General features: G+C 46.3%; 2 long non-coding RNA genes across 4 annotated transcripts in view; one reads left to right on the top strand and one right to left on the bottom strand.

The window, feature by feature from the left end:
• The window catches only part of LOC309340177, a 33,856-nt gene extending 20,428 nt beyond the window's left edge, over positions 1-13,428 (bottom strand). Inside the window, exons 1-3 of one of the 2 annotated variants that reach the window (XR_014155822.1) lie at positions 13,360-13,428; positions 7,258-7,414; positions 15-174 (exon numbers count right to left, since the gene is read on the bottom strand). This is a non-coding gene — a long non-coding RNA (uncharacterized lncRNA). Of the gene's footprint in view, positions 1-14; positions 175-7,257; positions 7,415-13,359 lie in introns of those variants that run through there. The other variant, XR_014155823.1, reaches the window with a different exon arrangement.
• LOC309340187 lies at positions 170-11,522 on the top strand. 2 transcript variants are annotated; one of them, XR_014155842.1, is made up of 3 exons: positions 170-272; positions 7,342-7,545; positions 11,332-11,522. It is a non-coding gene; the product is annotated as an uncharacterized lncRNA (long non-coding RNA). The 2 variants fall into 2 exon arrangements; XR_014155843.1 differs by lacking the exon at positions 11,332-11,522 and adding an exon at positions 8,949-9,619.
• Positions 13,429-17,798: the final 4,370 nt, after the last annotated feature.

The following is a 17,798-nucleotide window of genomic DNA, read 5'->3' as shown; positions in this document are numbered from 1 at the left end:
ATGCAGCACCAAACCTGAGCATGAAGAAGGGTGAGAAATTAGTCTTGAATGTAGCAGCAGGGGTCCATCTGTTCAATTTCTGACATATTATTTATCATACTAAAGTAGGTCATTTTTAATCGTGCTACTCCATTCCTTCTAGCTCACAGGAATATACATCATGCCTTCTCCTTGCTAAGAAAAAGAAGAAAAATCAATAAAGGCTAAATAAAATTTAAATCAGGATGTTCCTGTTTGACACACACAAGAGAACTGAAGGTCTAAGAGTGCCAGTATTGTCAGTACAAAAGCATTCCTGATAGGCCTGGGCATGCAACTCTAAGTGAAACCTAAAGAGCTCAAGCTGGGATTTTCTGCTTTTGCCATGACCCGGCTGCCCTTTGCTTCTGGCTGAATTTAAAAGCAAACCTATCAGATTTGCACTTTCTGAAACAATATGCAAACTAAAACAAAAACAAAAAGAAACAAACAACCATTGTTCGCAATTCACACCGCAGAATTTTGCAGTGCAATTTTATGTTCAAGTAACCTGTACAAAAATACATATACTAGGGTAAAGAGTGAATAAAAATGCATGTATCAGTGATACTGTTGTGTATTGAGTCAAAGGATTTTATATCTGTATTATTATTGTCTGTATTTGCATTAGGGTAAAGTGACTGCCTTTTGGTTCCAGAGGGTACAGCTACTATTGGTTCATTTAAGCTGCTGTATTTGGATCCTCTGTCTTATTGGTTGCCTCCAAAAGGCAGGACTGTGATTGCCTGATATTGTTCCCTCCAAAATGTATCCCTTCTAGCTAGTTCCCTGTCCCTATAAATGTAGCTCTCCCCTCCTCAAGTCTCAGTCTTGTTGCTTTAATAAAGAAGTGTTACTAGAGAACTGTCTCCAGCATATTATGTCAAGAGAGCTGAAATCACAAACCCCACGTCACAACAACTGGCGACGAGGATAGGATCCGGAATGCTGAGGAGCGGTTAAACGCAGCCCTGCCTCAGAGTCCGGATTGTAGCTAAGAACAAGACTCACTGGCCAGCTGAGAAGACGACCCTGCCCACAGGACAATGGAGAGTCCAAGGGTATTGGAGCCCTTCCAGCCATCAGAGCCCCACACGTGGGAAGACTACGTCGAACGCTTCGAGTTCTTCGCAGTGGCTCAAGGGATCACTGATGCCAGCAAAAGAAGGGCCACATTCCTGAGCTACTGTGGGCCTGAGACCTTCAAGCTGGCCAAGGCATTGGTTGCCCCAGCGAAGCTAAGTGAGACATCTCTCAAAGATATTCTTGCCTGCCTAACAAGCCATTTAGCGCCTACTGAGACCAAGATGGCCCGGCGGATGGAGTTTCATAAGAGGCAGCAGCGTGCTGGGGAGTCTGTATCTGCATTTCTAGCTGAACTGCGGAAGCTCGCTCAGCACTGCGACTTCCAAGATCTGGAAGAGACTCTCCTGGATCGGTTTGTCGGTGGTCTGAGCAGCAAGAAAGCCAGAAGACGCATCGTGGCTAAAGAAGAGGTTACCCTTGCTTCAGCCTTGAAGGAGGCCACCGCCACGGAGAATTATGAAAGAGAGGAGCTTGATGCCAGTCGCAGGGTCCCTAAGCCACAGATAGAAGTGGCGCATGCCATGGACGAGCTAGAGGCTACTCCGAGCCAGAGCCAAGTCCGTGGGGTCGAGTCAGTGCGTCAGGCCTGCACAGTGCACAAAGATCACCGAGGCAGGTGCCCTGGTTGTGGCAGAAACCATGAGCGGAAGAGTTGTCGTTTCCGGGATGCTATGTGCCGGACATGCGGAAAGACAGGTCACATCGCCAGGGTCTGTAGATCGGCGGTGTTGGGAGAGACAGGAGCACCTAGACTGGAGCATCGCAGATCGGCCACAGCGAACCATGTTCTAAAGGACTGCCACTACGTAACGGAGATCAACGGGAGGGTCGTGCAGTTTCCAGCGCAAGGCAAGGCACACGTCAAGGTGAAGATTGAGGGTCAGCTGTGCGACATGGAGGTGGACTCCGGATCTGGATTCACTATCGTGTCGGACCAGACCGCGAGGACATTCTTCCCCAGGGGTAAGTTGCCCCCTCTGGAGCCCTTCCCGGCAACTTTGCAGTCATACTCAGCGGGCCGCATCCATGTCATGGGAATGTGTGCCGTGAGAGTACAGTTCCGGGACAAACAGGCGGTACTCAAACTGGTGATTGCGAAGGGCAGTCGCCCCAGTCTCCTGGGCACTGACTGGTTTCCCGCCCTGGGACTGAGTATATCAGGGCTTAATTCAATCCAAGCCTGCCCTGAGATGAGTGAGGCATTATACAAAGAATTTGCTGGTCTCTTTAATGGAAAACTGGGTTGTTATAAAGGGCCCCCAGTTGACTTCGAATTGGACCCTGGGGTGGCCCCAATCCGACTCAAACCAAGGCGAGTGCCATTTGCACTGCAACCCAAGATCGAAGCAGAGCTGGATAAATTGGTCAAGCAGGGAGTTCTCTCACCCGTGGACTCCACTAAGTGGGAGACTCCAATCGTCACGCCCCTTAAAGCAAATGGGGAAGTCAGGATCTGTGCTGATTACAAATGTACTATCAATAAGGCACTCAGGGGAAACTCATACCCCATTCCAGTCATATCACATCTGTTGGCTAAACTGGCTGGGGGCAAGGTGTTCGCCAAACTTGACCTGGCACAAGCTTACCAACAGCTGTCAGTAACCCCACAATCAGCGGAAGCACAGACTACTGTCACACATAAAGGGGCGTTCAGAGTTAACAGATTTCAATTTGGAGTTTGTGTGGCCCCAGGGATTTTTCAAGGGCTCATGGAACGCCTGTTAAGAGGTCTGCCGGGGGTCTTGCCATTTTTTGATGACGTTTTGATTGCTGGAAAAGACCCACAGGAACTGGTTGCGCGTGTCCGTGCAGTGTTGCTCAAGTTCAAGGAGGTGGGGTTGCAACTAAAAAAGGAAAAATGCAGTTTTGGGGTGCTAACTGTGGAATTCTTGGGGTTTAAAATTGATGCATCAGGCATCCACCCCACAGATGCTAAGGTTAAGGCCATCATCGAGGCACCACGACCACAGAACAAGACGGAGTTGCAGTCATTCCTGGGACTTATTAACTTTTATCATTCGTTCTTACCCCAGAAAGCTTCGGTAGCTGAACCATTACATAGACTGTTGCAGAAAAAGAATGTGTGGCGATGGGGGCAGGAGCAGCAGAAGGCTTTTGACTCCTTGCGAGGAATGCTGAGTAGCAAGAGCGTCCTTGCTCATTATGATGAATCGAAGCCGCTGGTCCTGGCATGTGATGCCTCTCAATACGGCCTGGGGGTGGTGCTGAGTCATAGGGAACCGGATGGGTCGGAAAAGCCCATCTCTTTCTATTCCCGTACGTTGTCGGCCACGGAGCGCAACTATGCTCAAATTGACAAAGAGGCACTTGCAATTGTGGCAGGAATCAAAAAGTTCCATGATTATGTGTACGGTCGTCATTTCTCCATTGAAACGGACCACAAACCACTGTTGGGGTTGTTCAACCCGAACAAACAAACGCCACAAATTCTCTCCCCCAGAATGTTGCGTTGGTCTATATTCCTGAACGGGTTCCAGTACACCTTGACCCATGTGCCAGGGAAACGGTTGTGCCACGCTGATGCGCTGAGTCAATTGCCCCTTCCTGGCGGGAGCAATGAGGATCCTGCTCCAGCGGAGCACATAATGATGCTGGAAACACTTCTGGGGGCTCCTGTAACGGCTACTGATATTGCTGAGAAAACGAGGAAAGATGCTGTTCTCTCCCGTGTGCTCACTTGGGTGGGGAGGGGGTGGCCAGGTGGTCCGCATGAAGACAAATTCAGGCCTTATGCGACAAGGCAGCACGAGTTATCCATGCATAAGGGTTGTCTCCTGTGGGGAGATAGGGTGATCATCCCAGCACCACTGAGAAACAGGGTTCTTGAGACGCTTCACATGGGACACCCGGGAATGGTCAGGATGAAGTCGCTAACCCGATGTTATGTGTGGTGGCCTGGAATGGACCAGAGCATAGAACAATGGGTACGAACATGCAAGGCATGCCAAGAGGTGCGGCCAGAAGTGGCCAGAGCACCAGTTCACTGGTGGGAGCAGTCCAGAGCTCCCTGGAGCCGGCTGCACTTAGATTTTGCTGGGCCATTCCAGGGGAAGGTCTTTTTGGTTATCGTCGATGCATATTCCAAATGGTTAGAAGTGGCGATGGTCCCTAGCACGGCATCAGCTGCCGTAATCAAGGTGTTGAGGCAGCTGTTTGCAACCCACGGGTTACCTGAGACCATTGTATCAGATAATGGGGCAGCTTTTGTATCCCAAGAATTCAGGGCATTCTTGGCTGATAACTTCATAAGAGGGGTCACATCCGCGCCCTTTCACCCATCCGCCAATGGGCAAGTGGAGCGCATGGTAAGAACAGCCAAAGAATCCATTGCGCGCTTAATGGAGGGTAACTGGTCAGCTCGCATCGTGCGAATGTTATTTTTGCAGCATGCGACGCCGTGTACTGCGACGGGCAAGTCGCCAGCTGAGCTGCTCTTGGGTAGAAGATTGGTAACGGTGCTGGATTATGTCCACCCGGATAAAATGCCAAGCCGTAATTCAAGAGCAAACCCCCAGGCTGAGACTGACACAACAAGGTATTTCGCCCCTGAAGATCTGGTCTGGGTGAGGAACTATTCACGAGGTTCGCGGTGGGTGGCTGGTGTGGTCACCCGGGCTAGTGGACCTGTGTCCTATTATGTGACCTTGGAAAATGGACAAGTTTGGAAGAGACATATAGATCAGCTGAGGCGCCGGGCGCTCAGCAGGGAGGAGTCTGATAATTCATCCCTGGCTAACGACGCAGAGCTGCAAGACCAGAGTGAAAATGGCCCAGAGGTGCAATCACCAGGGGCTTCAGCAAATGAACCAGGGTCTGCTAGTCCTCAGGATGACGAGGTACAGGTAGGGGACCCTGAGATGTCTGGGACTCCATCTGTTCCTGACGAAACCCCTATAGCAGCTCCCCTACCACAGGTGACACCCAATCCAGAACCGGCAACACCTGTTGTCAGGAGATCAAGTAGAAGTTGTAGGACCCCACAGTACCTGAGAGATTACGTCTGCTGTGCTCACTAGGGGGGGAGGGGTGTTGTGTATTGAGTCAAAGTATTTTATATCTGTATTATTATTGTCTGTATTTGCATTAGGGTAAAGTGACTGCCTTTTGGTTCCAGAGGGTACAGCTACTATTGGTTCATTTAAGCTGCTGTATTTGGATCCTCTGTCTTATTGGTTGCCTCCAAAAGGCAGGACTGTGATTGCCTGATATTGTTCCCTCCAAAATGTATCCCTTCTAGCTAGTTCCCTGTCCCTATAAATGTAGCTCTCCCCTCCTCAAGTCTCAGTCTTGTTGCTTTAATAAAGAAGTGTTACTAGAGAACTGTCTCCAGCATATTATGTCAAGAGAGCTGAAATCACAAACCCCACGTCACAACAGATACAACATACAAAGGTATCTTACATTAAGGGAAATTGTTTTGCAAAACATGTTTATTAGGAAAAATTTCCTAGAAAAATGTTTGCATTGGGAGAAATTTGAACCAAATTGGTGATGAATTTCCATGAGCACTTAAAGCAATCTGAGGTATCCTATCGCCCCAGGGATGCACTTTCAGGGGCCATAGGATTGCAATCTAAACAGTTTGTGTTTTGTTTTCTGGTTTATGTAGCCCTGACGAAAATAACATAATGTATTTTATTTTATACTCCATGAGCTTTGGAATGATTCCTTCTTGTTGAAATTTGTTTAAACAACATCAATATCTCTGGCAACACTTGCTGCAGATGTATGCAATGACAACAGCTGAAGACCTGAGAAAACCACATTGTATATTCTAAAACAGGGGTCAGCAAACTTTTTCAGCAGGGGGCCAGTCCACTGTCCCTCAGACCTTGTGGACTATATTTTTTTGGGGGGGGGGAATGAACGAATTCCCATGCCCCACAAATAACCCAGAGACATATTTTAAATAAAAGCACACATTCTACTCATGTAAAAACACCAGGCAGGCCCCACAAATTACCCAGAGATGCATTTTTTTAAAAGGACACATTCTATTCATATAAAAACACGCTGATTCCTGGACCATCTACGGGCCAGATTTAGATTTAGAAGGCGATTGGGCCGGATCTGGCCCCCGGACCTTAGTTTGCCTACCCATGTTCTAAAACGTATCTGATCAATACAAACCAAAACACTACACATGCAGAGGTTTCCTGTTTTGCTCATCTGAAGGCAAAAGCTCCTTCAGCTGCATGTCTGAGCTCATGATGGAGGATGGTGAAGCTATTGCCTTGATCCAACAAGTGAAACACATGTGTTTACCAGAACTGGGAAGACCTGAGCCAGCCCCACTGAAATCACCTTCAAAACCACATGTGGACTGAACCCAGTTCTTTTCCTGAACTGATTACTGGTGCTCTTCAAAACCGTTTGATAAGGCCTCATGTTTGCACTCTCATGTTCACCTTTTAGACCCTTGTTGCCATGCCCCAAGAGACACATCCGCAGCACCTGTTTGCACATGATCTTCCCTCTGCTGTACGGGAGCCACAGTTCATTGCTTATTTACATACACCCCACTGAGATGCTTTCATCAAACCCCAAAAACACACATGCCTGCTGTTGTGTATCTCCACTTCCACAGGCAAAATGGGTGCTATCAGAAACAGGTCTTAAATTCCAAGTCCCTGAGTGGGTCAGCTGCAGTCAAATGCTGGGTTTACATCCAGACGCTGCGAATGTTGTACAGTTCCCCTTTGCTTCTCTTGCCCAAGATGCTCTTGGCAGAAAGATGAGCCTCAGGTGGGCAACTGGGATGAGCACTGATTAGCTGGAAGAGGTAAAGAGATTTATACATCCAATATAACGAAACCTGTATGATCCTGTATAACTTGCTCGTTGCTAATCTCCTTCCAACTGTGCTTTGGCACGGAACGCCAAAGCTACTCCAGCCCAATATGCAGCTCTGTATATTTCTCTGGTAATTAACCTTGACAATTTGAAGTGTACAGCTTCAGCCTGGGTATCATGCTCGTTCCTACCCTCTGTTGCTAAAATAAAATTATATCTTTGCTCATCCATTCATTTTACATGTAGAAAGACAGATGGTTGCTCTGGATTGTTCCGTGCTGCAACAGATGCCGTAATTGAGGGCTGGAAAACTCTGCCAAATTAATTAGATACCCTTACCAATTTGGATGGAAAGGACAGTGCATTACCATTCCGCGCTGTAGAGCTTCTGACACATTGGGGTTATCTTTGTTGAATTTGCAGGTTTCCTTGGGAACTCTTCCCATTGTTCAAGATGTGACTAGAACCGCTTGCATCATGAGGGATTTGCCAGGTGCTGAATGGTGAAGACGCAAGAGCAGCAAAACGAAGGAGAAGGGAGAATTGGGGGACAAAAGCAGAAGTGTATCCAAGTGTGTATAGAAAAGTCAGTGTATCCTCACTTCCATTCATCCATTAAAAAAACAGGTAAACGGACCATTGTTATTCTAATGAGCAAAATGCCCTTCTCAGTATGATGGGCAGGGAGGATGTGAGGAACTGGGTAATACATGGACCCCTAAGTGTGCACACATGTGCAGAGGGTCCCTCTGCAATCCTTAAAAAGGAAGCAATACCCAAAGGTGGCTTCAATTCAGATCCTGTTCACTGCACGGTGCTATGCAAAAATAATAATAAATTTGGTCAAAGTGGCCTAATGAGCAAGACCATCATAGAAGAGAGAGAAAGCTGACTTAGAATGGAGCATCAACTTTTACACTCAAACCAAGGGGAGAATAGAAAACAATAAAGAAAAAAACATGGTCTTCTTAAATAAAAAGAGTCCCGTTGGATCAGATCAACTAGTCCAGCATCCTCTTCTTGCAGGGGCCAAGCAAACTGCCTCCAACAATGGAAGGACAACTTAGTCATTTTGGTTTGTAGCTATATGCTAGCTCACCCTGCCGTCTCTGAGAAACGTATTACTGCAATAATTTTATCAAAGAAAACCAGATATTTATTAAAATATTTATATGCTGCTGCATCATAAAAAAAAAAAATAATCACAGGGGTTTACAATATAAAACAAAAACCAGACAGCAAAGCCATAAAAAGTTAAAAACAAGTTAAAAGCAATAATAAATAAATAAATCTATAGACAATTGTGGGGATGTACTCTTAATGGCCTGCCTAGGGCCGGCAGAATAGAAAAGTTATCAGCAGGTGTTTAAAAGGTGGCACTGAAGGAGCCAATGTGTATCTATTGGCAGAGTCTTCCACAGCTGATAACATGAAAAACTTGGTTTATCACTGTTCTCGGTTGACAACCCCAATTCAGGGAACCATCAGAAAAAGTGACGATAATTCATGAAACAAAACAACTTTTTTCAAACAAAGACGCAATTCATGCGAGATTGAGAAAGCATTACAACTTGAACCTGGTTTTAAGCATTACTGAGTTCAAGCTGCATCAATTCAGAATATGACTAGGCCAAACTGACTCCATTCCACTTTCTAAGAAACAAATACCCCTCTCATATTATCAGTTATTACTCTTCTACAGGACTGCTTTGACACACGGGAGCTGGCAAAGGGGAAATGACACAGCAGTTTGAAGGATAGCTGTTGCACTAATGGCAAGACTGGAGGGTTCTCAACACTGGTATAGTGGAACAAGAACTAGTATTAAGGGACAAACTTCACCTATTTCAGGATATGTGTGGTTCTTCTTAAAAGCAGCCATGTGGTGAAGGGCCATTTGGATCAGGGCAGGCAATTTCCCAGTGCAAAACATCTCCCTCCCGGTGCTGCTGTGAACTGCGTGCTTTCATAATACATGCTATGGCTCTGATCTCAAACACCATGCTTCGAAAAGGTGCATTTGCTTTTAGGGAAAGAAGGAGACATCGGGAGATCCAGGCACGGAGCTTATTAGTTTGAGCCAAAGACAGTTGTACACAGGACCATGATGACATGAATTAGGATACCCAGAATTTTAAGGGAAGGACCCAGGTTCGATGACCTATGACAAACCTTGGAGAGCTGCTGCTAGCCCCTGTTAGGAACAGTGGGCCAACTCTGGATGGAGAAGTTTCCTATGCTTAGGCCGATGGCAGGTCTACTTATTACCAGCGCCACTTAATAGGCCCCTCAAAACAATACATGGCAATGTTATGTGTGAAGACTGCCAGATGGGTCCCATCAGTTGTTTTGACTGCTTTTATACTTCTAGCAGCTACTACTAAGAGTGCCTGGTGGAGAATGTCTACATGATGTGGGTCCAATTTGCTACATATAAAACCTTCATGGGAACCAGTCACCATACAGAGGTTGTTTCAAGTAGTGCTCAAGAGTCAGAGAACGGTGGCTGATGATGTTTATAGGCACAATATGTGCTTCCCCCAAAGCTTTCTGTTTTCCACAGACTAATGACTTATTGGTCCGAAATGCCTTTAACTATTAGCATCAGGTGCATGCTTCTGCAACAGAGTATAGTGTCATTTAAATAAATCTCCTCACATATGAAAGTACATTTTAGGCAAGTTTGGGTCATTTTGTCTCAAGTTCTAGAAAGAGACTAGAAAGGGTGCAAGAGAAACTTAATAGCAAGAGACAGCCCTGTCACAAAAATTAGTCACTCTGCAAGGGTGGTTTTCTCCCCATTCTGTCGCCATGCCAGATAGATATAGAAAACAGCATGTAAGAAGAATGCGGTCAAACTTTTGACTGTTGTAACTTTAGGTTAGCTTTTTTTCTAATAAGTTTCAGATGGGTTTTTGAAGCCATTCTTGGGCAAGGTGATTGAGCGGGTGGTTGCTGAACAACTCCAAGCACGCCTGGAGGAAACGGACCATTTGGATCCCTTCCAATCGGGATTCAGGCCTCACCATGGGACTGAAACTGCCTTGGTCGCGCTGGTTGATGATCTCCGGCGGGCTAGGGACAAAGGTGAGAGCTGTTTCCTAGTTCTGCTGGATCTCTCAGCGGCCTTTGACACCATCGACCATAACATCCTTCTGGACCGTCTAGAGGGGCTGGGAGCTGGGGGCACTGTTATACAGTGGTTCCGCTCCTTCCTCCTGGGCCGTGTCCAGAAGGTGGTGGGGGGGTGAGTGTTCAGACCCCTGGGCTCTCACTTGTGGGGTGCCTCAGGGTTCTGTCCTCTCCCCCATGCTTTTTAATATCTATATGAAGCCGCTGGGAGAGATCATCAGGGGGTTTGGACTGGGTGTTCATCAGTATGCAGATGACACCCAGCTCTACCTCTCCTTTAAATCAGAACCAGTGAAGGCGGTGAAGGTCCTGTGTGAGTGCCTGGAGGCGGTTGGAGGTTGGATGGCGGCTAACAGATTGAGGTTGAATCCTGACAAGACAGAAGTACTGTTTTTGGGGGACAGGAGGCGGGCAGGTGTGGAGGATTCCCTGGTCCTGAATGGGGTAACTGTGCCCCTGAAGGACCAGGTGCGCAGCCTGGGAGTCATTTTGGACTCACAGCTGTCCATGGAGGCGCAGATTAACTCTGTGTCCAGGGCAGCTGTCTACCAGCTCCACCTGGTACGCAGGCTAAGACCCTACCTCCCCGCGGACTGTCTCGCCAGAGTGGTGCATGCTCTAGTTATCTCAAGCTTGGACTACTGCAATGCGCTCTACGTGGGGCTACCTTTGAAGGTGACCCGGAAACTGCAATTAATCCAGAATGCGGCAGCTAGACTGGTGACTGGGAGTGGCCGCCGGGACCACATAACACCGGTTCTGAGAGATCTGCATTGGCTCCCAGTACGTTTCCGAGCACGATTCAAAGTGTTGGTGCTGACCTTTAAAGCCCTAAACGGCCTCGGTCCTGTATACCTGAAGGAGCGTCTCCACCCCCATCGTTCAGCCCGGACACTGAGATCCAGCGCCGAGGGCCTTCTGGCGGTTCCCTCATTGCGAGAAGTGAGGCTACAGGGAACCAGACAGAGGGCCTTCTCGGTAGTGGCGCCCGCCCTGTGGAACGCCCTCCCATCAGATGTCAAAGAGATAAAGAATTACCTGACGTTCAGAAGACATCTTAAGGCAGCCCTGTTCAGGGATGTTTTTAATATGTAATGCTGTATTGTTTTTAATACTGACTGGGAGCCGCCCAGAGTGGCTGGGGAAACTCAGCCAGATGGGCGGGGTATAAATAATAAATTATTATTATTATTATTATAAGCCCTCTGTTAAAACTACCCTATCAAATTTGCGGTGTTTCTTAGAATGGGGAGAAAGAACATAAATGATTGTGTCTTGTAGGAATGTAGGACTGCTCAAGTCATGGAAAGCATGCCATAGACAAAGAAATGGAAGGTTTTTGTGTGCACCTAGAAAGAGCCTAAGGTTGGTTCACCTCAAGACAGATTTCTGCCTCTGTTTTCTTGTGGTGTAGTCACCCTGATCATGGCCCAGCTGAGGGTGAACACCAGTAACTGACAAAGGTACATATATTAATACTGTATAGCAGAGAAAAGTTTAAGATTGCTCTGTCAACTAAAAATTACCATTCTAATTTCATTGTTCTCTGGTCATGCCTCTGTGTCAGATATTCAAAGTTTACCAACATTCCATCACGTTGAGGGGTGGGGTGGGGGAGAGTGAGTGTTTTCTTGTTATTGAGCTTTATTCAAAGCTATACTTAAAAGCCTTTAATAAGACACAACTGAGCTTGCTAATAAAGAATGCAACTGAAAGGGAACCAATTTAAAGGAATAAACATGTGCATTGCTACTGCCTATTCCTCCTCCCCATCACTTATAAATGCTGATATATTTGTGCAGAGGCTTACACTGCCGTGTTTGCAGATCACTCAGCATGCTGGACTATAAATTCTTTATGTACACCATTTGCCACAATGATTTTGCAGGGGCAAAAAATTGTTTGCATAAACTTTTCTGGTCCAGGTTATTTCTTTGTGGTCCTGAGCTGTAGCTGCTCATATAAAAGTTGCCAGAGGTTCTGCTCTTGTTCAAACCCACTTCATTTTGCTCTAGCATTGGAAGTTATGTGCTCTACAATGATCATAAAAGCATGAATGTTTCTTTGATTGTAGGATTGTCAGTCTCTACTACCATATGTTTACTGGTCTCAGGAGGCAAAAAACAGACAACAGATTCACAATTAGGTGGAAACTTTTCCTTAAAATATTTAAAACTGGAGAAGAATAGTTATTACTAACTAAAACAATTACTCTCATGAAAAGGGTTGCTACTTGAGGGTCAATTTCCAAATCTATAGTTCCATATGCTCCTCATATTCCGTTTGAGATAGAACAGGCGCTTGGGGAAGCATTGAATGAGCTGAATAAATTATTGCTGAATTTCACTTGAGTGTACATAGCTTCTGCTTCTCTTCTCTTTGTTTAATTCCTCAGCACTAAAGTGTGTTTGTGCTGACATATTTTGCAAAATGGAAATGTAGGATACATTCTCCACAGCCAAGGCCGGATTTACGTATAAGCTAAACAAGCTTCCTAGCTTCCTTCCTTCCTTCCTTCCTTCCTTCCTTCCTTCCTTCCTTCCTTCCTTCCTTCCTTCCTCATGGCATACATGCTGCTGCTTTCATCACCAGCTGTCTCCACAACCACCCACAATTGCTCTGCTTATGATCTGGCCTGGAATCTTATGCTGAAATAATCATATGCTACATGATCTATGATATCATACATTACAAATACACCACAGTTTGTTGTGCCCTTCATTGTAAGGAATCCACACCTGAGGTATGTGCTGCCACCCCTGAAACCTCTCACCACTCAGGGACTGCGGGTGTAGGAATGCTTCTTTGTGGGCAGTCTAGGTGTAGTCTAAAACAGCACCTAATAGAGCTCAATGGGCATGTCCTTTTCCACATTCCAGGTTTAGACTATAACTTAACGCAAATACTGCCAGTGGCTACAACATCAGCCAACTTCACACCCAAACACCGACCCACCGACCCACCCTTGCTTGGTTTATCTTCTAGTATGATGAACAGTTTTGGATAATGCAAAACCTTGAGAACTATTTTGTAACATTTTGGGTAGGAAATAATAATGGCATTGCTCTAATGTGAATTTTGGAATTTCCTTGGTGGTTGGTTACAGTCATATTCAAACAAACATAAATAATAAAACCAACGACTTGAAAATATTTTCCCGCATATCTCTAGGGCTTCCCCATCCTCTGCTTCCATCGACAGGGACCCATGTCTCCTCTCCCCTGGGCCCATTTGGTGCCCAATGCATCTGCACATGACAACCGCTCTGTAGCATTCCTTGGGTGAGGTTAATATGAAGAATGAGCTAACCTATTGTTTGTAGTCCACCCCTTGGTTTTGATCTTCAGGCCATACTCAGGAGACTCTGGTACCTTCGCAGCAGTGATCTTCATTACCACCAAACACAAGCTTTTGAGGAACCATGTGACACAGTGCCTCAGTTCTATTTTTTTTATATAATATTTTTATTGAATTTATGAAATACAGAAAAAAAGAATAAAAGACAGATATAAGAAATAAAATAGAAAAATTGCAAATTTCCATAATCTTTTTTTCAGCAAATCTAATGGACTTCCCCGCATCTTCCTAACCCTGCGTTCTCTGTGATACAAAACATCAGCAATTTGTTAACTTATTTCAAAACTTGTTGTATCTTTCATTTTATCATGTTACCTAGTTTCCAAAATGTTGTCACAGTGCCTCAGTTCTAAGGCCTGCACCAAACGAAAGAAAAAGAGAAACCTCTCAAAATCTAACAGTCCCTCTTAAAGCTATAACACAACCACACAGTATAATTAAAGCACTATGGTGCTACTTTAAACCATCATCGCTTCCCCTCAAGAATCCTGGGAGTTTGTGAAGAGTACTGAGAGTTTTTAAGGAACCCCTGTTCCCCCAGGCCAGCCCAAGAAACCTTGGCACCTGAGCCAAACCAACAAATGTGTACCCCTATCCCCAGCCCGGCCATGCAACCTGCCATTTTGTACAACACCATGCACTCACCAGTCAGCATGGCAAATGGTCAGGGATGACATGACACTGACAAGCCATGTGGTGTAATAGTTAGAGTAGCAGACTAGGGCCTGGGAGACTAGAGTTCAAATCCCCACTCATTTTAATGTTTGATGTTTTATTATGTTTTTACACATGTTGGAAGCCACCCAGAGTAGCTGGGATAACCTAGTCAAATGGGTAGGGTGTAAATAAAGGAGTTGTTATGGAATAGGATGTCCCCATTTTCATTGGAGAAATGCTGGAGGGTATGCTAGCTCTGTACTCCCAAGCCCCTCAGGAAGAACTTGCTACCCTCATTTTATTCCATAAAATACATTTGTCAAAAAGTAAAACCCTTTCCTCACCACTTTTTAAGAATTCTGGTTCAATAACAGGTGTTTGGTAAGTGTGAAGGAGTAACAGATAAATACGTGGCAAAGTATGTGGCAATGACCGCTCCCCGCTTAAAACGGGGGGCGCCCTTTGCATGGACGCACGCAGTCCCTGGATCTGGAGCGGCTCCATCAGCATAGGCTTGGCTTTGCCTTCCCTCAGGTGGGATACATGGAGGTCTCCACCTACCTCAGTCAGTTGTCCAATCCCACCAGGGGGAAGCATTGCCAAGGAGACCAGGCCAGGTAGGGGAGGGATTACCTGCCCACACAATAGAGGGAGGATCTTACCTGGGAATCCTCACTTGGCTCCAGAGCTTCTCCCACCCTACCCACCCTCAGTTAATGTCTTATTTTGCAGGTTAACTTTTCTTCACAGGTTTTGCAGGTTAACTTTTCTTCACAGGTATGCGGGCGCTGCTACGTTAAGGTCGCTGTTAAAGGGCTGGAAAGGAATTTCCCTGCATTGGCAGGTTTCGCCTTTCCTGTAGCATAATGTCACAACTTTGGCGGCATCAGGCCTTGGGCGGAATCCTTTAGTCCATCTTCCTCTTTGCGGCGGCAATACCAGGGTTCCCCGTTAAAGGGGTTTCTGAAGGGAGGCTTTGACCGTACGCCGAAAGGTCATCATTGCTCTCCCCTGCGGTGGCGGCGTAACAGGGGCGGCTATCTCTGCTTGAACATATGTTCTCCAGAGCCGGCCCATCCCCCCCCCCACACACACACTGGATAACCCTGATGCTCCCTAGGTCCCCGGCTGGGGACTGGGGAGGGAGAACGCCCAATGCCTGAGCCAAGGTCTACCCACATTTGAAATTTAATAAAGTTGTGGCCAATTTAATCCCATAGCACGTTGTCTTGAGTCATTATTCCACATGACGGAGGGGACCGCTCGGGATCTGGGGACTCCGCCTGTCCACGCAAATGTAGGAAGTGTCGTATGGAAATTCCTGCTTTTGTTTTATCCTATACTCTGCTCTGGATAAGGTGGGACTAATTTTTATGAGTGCTGAATGAATACGCCGTCTTCTGCTTCAGTGCAGGGAATCGGGTTATGTAGATCTCTTTCCCCCCTGCTAGTTAAAGACTCTAGACTTCTTGCACTTTAAATAAATCAGAGTAACTGCACAGGATTGATGTGCAAGATTTTCTGTGAAATATTTATTTGGTGGGTAGCAGAAGAGAATTAGTGGAACATGTTAAGTGGATGGGTTTTTATAATGAAACGTCCCTTTTTTAAAAGGTACCGTGAAGTGAGAGTGCTTGAAGTTTTAAAGATTCTGAAACATTTGATAAGGCTCTCAAGGACTTGCAACCATTATATTAATATTTGTTATCAGTGGCACTTAGGTTCTCCTCCATTCACTCAATGAGTATCTTAACAAACAGGTTTGGGCAGGGGACAAACCCAAAGCAAAAGCGTCAGACACATTTGGTGGTGCGGAGCATGATCAATGTAACCCAGCCAGTGAAGCACTTTAACACTCCATTGATTTCAGTGGAAAAGTTAAGTACATACTTAAATCTCTCTCTCCCCTCCCTTTGAAATCAAAAGAGTTCATCTCTGCCTGGTTTCCGCCCAAAAAGATTCGTTTAATTCTTTTCCTCACCGAAGTAAGAGATGTTGATGCAACTGAACTTAACTAATGTGGCTTGTACTGTATTAAATAAACGCAATCCCCTTAAAACAGAACAGCTCCATCTCATTACAAGCAGTTACATTTATCACAGATTCAATACCTACTGCGTTTCCTTGCCCATATAGTCTAAATGATATCGGGCTGGTTACTGCTTCATTATCCAATAAGCACACTATGCATGGGCTTAGGGTGGAGAGACACAGAGAGAGAGATTTTAGAAGGAATTTGACATTTGATTTTTTTTTTAAAAAAAAGCATCAAAGTAGATATCAAGGGAGAAGTCAGAAATTTGTTGGACTTGCTTACTAAACTTGCTTCCATGCTACATTTTTCTGTTCTCTGTTTATTACTTATCCCAATCTAAATTAGTGGGCATCTAGCACGTGTTGCACATATATACATGTGTCAGGGGCTCAGGAGCAGAGGCACAGGGAAGAGAGGAAATGGAGAGCGAAGGGGAAGAATCTGAGGGCAGCGTAGGAGAAGATGACAGTGGCCCGAGAGATTCCATGAGCCTCTCCAGCGAATCAGAAGATTCACAGAAGGGGGCGCCGGTGGCCAGGGCAAGGGGGGTCCAAAAGGGGACACTCCAGAAGCAAGGGGCCAGCGGGGACTCCCAGAGCAGCAGTTGGAGATCAGGACCAGCTTCCCCACCAGAGCGTAGTGGGGGGGAAGAGTCCCAGAGCTCGGGGCCAGCGTCTCCCCCAGCAGGGAGAGAAGATGAGTCAGGGCTGACCACGCCTCCATCGGAGAGTCAGGGAAAGGAGGGGAGGCCAGGTCCAGCTAGCCTCCCGGAAGAGGGAAGTAGTGACAGAAGCAGTGTAACGGTCAGGAGGAAGGTCACTGGGTTGGCGCGAGAGCCAAGTTCAAATGTACAGGCGCGCGGGACAGCAGAGAACCCGGATTGGGAACCAGGTCCTAAAGCCCGCCGGAGGCAGGGGGAGGAGTCAGGGGACTCAGCGTCAGAAGAGTCCAGAAAGGGGAATGCCCCAGCGGACAGGAGGACCCAGAGGAGGAGAGAGCAGAGGAAGAGGTGGAGCAGGTCTAGAGTCTTAAACTGGTGTCAGAGGGGAGGAGATTCAGACAGAGCTTCGGCGGTCTAGGGTTTAAGACGTAGAGCTGCGCGCCACGGTTTTGAAATAGAGACTGAACTTCAATAAAGACTTTTGTATATAACAACGACCTGGCGTTGGTCCTCTGTGAGCTGGGACTTCGGGCAGCTCTGACAACATGCATGTGCATTTCAGAATACATGCAAGTTTTATGTCATTAAAAAAAAGTAAAATTTCATGCTTAGTATTGTTTTTATTTTGAATTACATTTAGGGAGGCCCTATGTTTTTAGTGCTTACAGCCCCTAAAGTTCTCGATCCAACTCTGCAGGTGGTGAGCTAACAGTTAACTCTTGGCAATTAGGAATCAAACATACAACAGAGATTGCTGCAGTAGCTTGCTCTACAGGAAGAGGGATGGATGTGCTGAGGTGGAATAACAGTATCACCATGCACTGCCATCAGAAGTGGCTCAGTAAGGAGGGCAGATCCACTTCACCAGCCTCCTGCCAACTGAATCACAGTTACTGTGAGAGGGAGGGGCAAACAGGTAGCGAGTTCAGCATGGTGCAAAGACACTGGCAGAGCCAATTCAGTGCTCCTCATGCCCTGTTTGCACCATGCTGACCTCCTCACAATCTTACCACTCCCCTTCCCTGTAAGCTACAGAAA

The sequence above is a fragment of the Podarcis erhardii genome, assembly GCF_964252035.2.
Source record: "Podarcis erhardii genome assembly, chromosome: 4".
Classification (NCBI taxonomy): Eukaryota; Metazoa; Chordata; class Lepidosauria; order Squamata; family Lacertidae; genus Podarcis; species Podarcis erhardii.
This window is presented reverse-complemented; position numbering and strand designations above follow the sequence as displayed.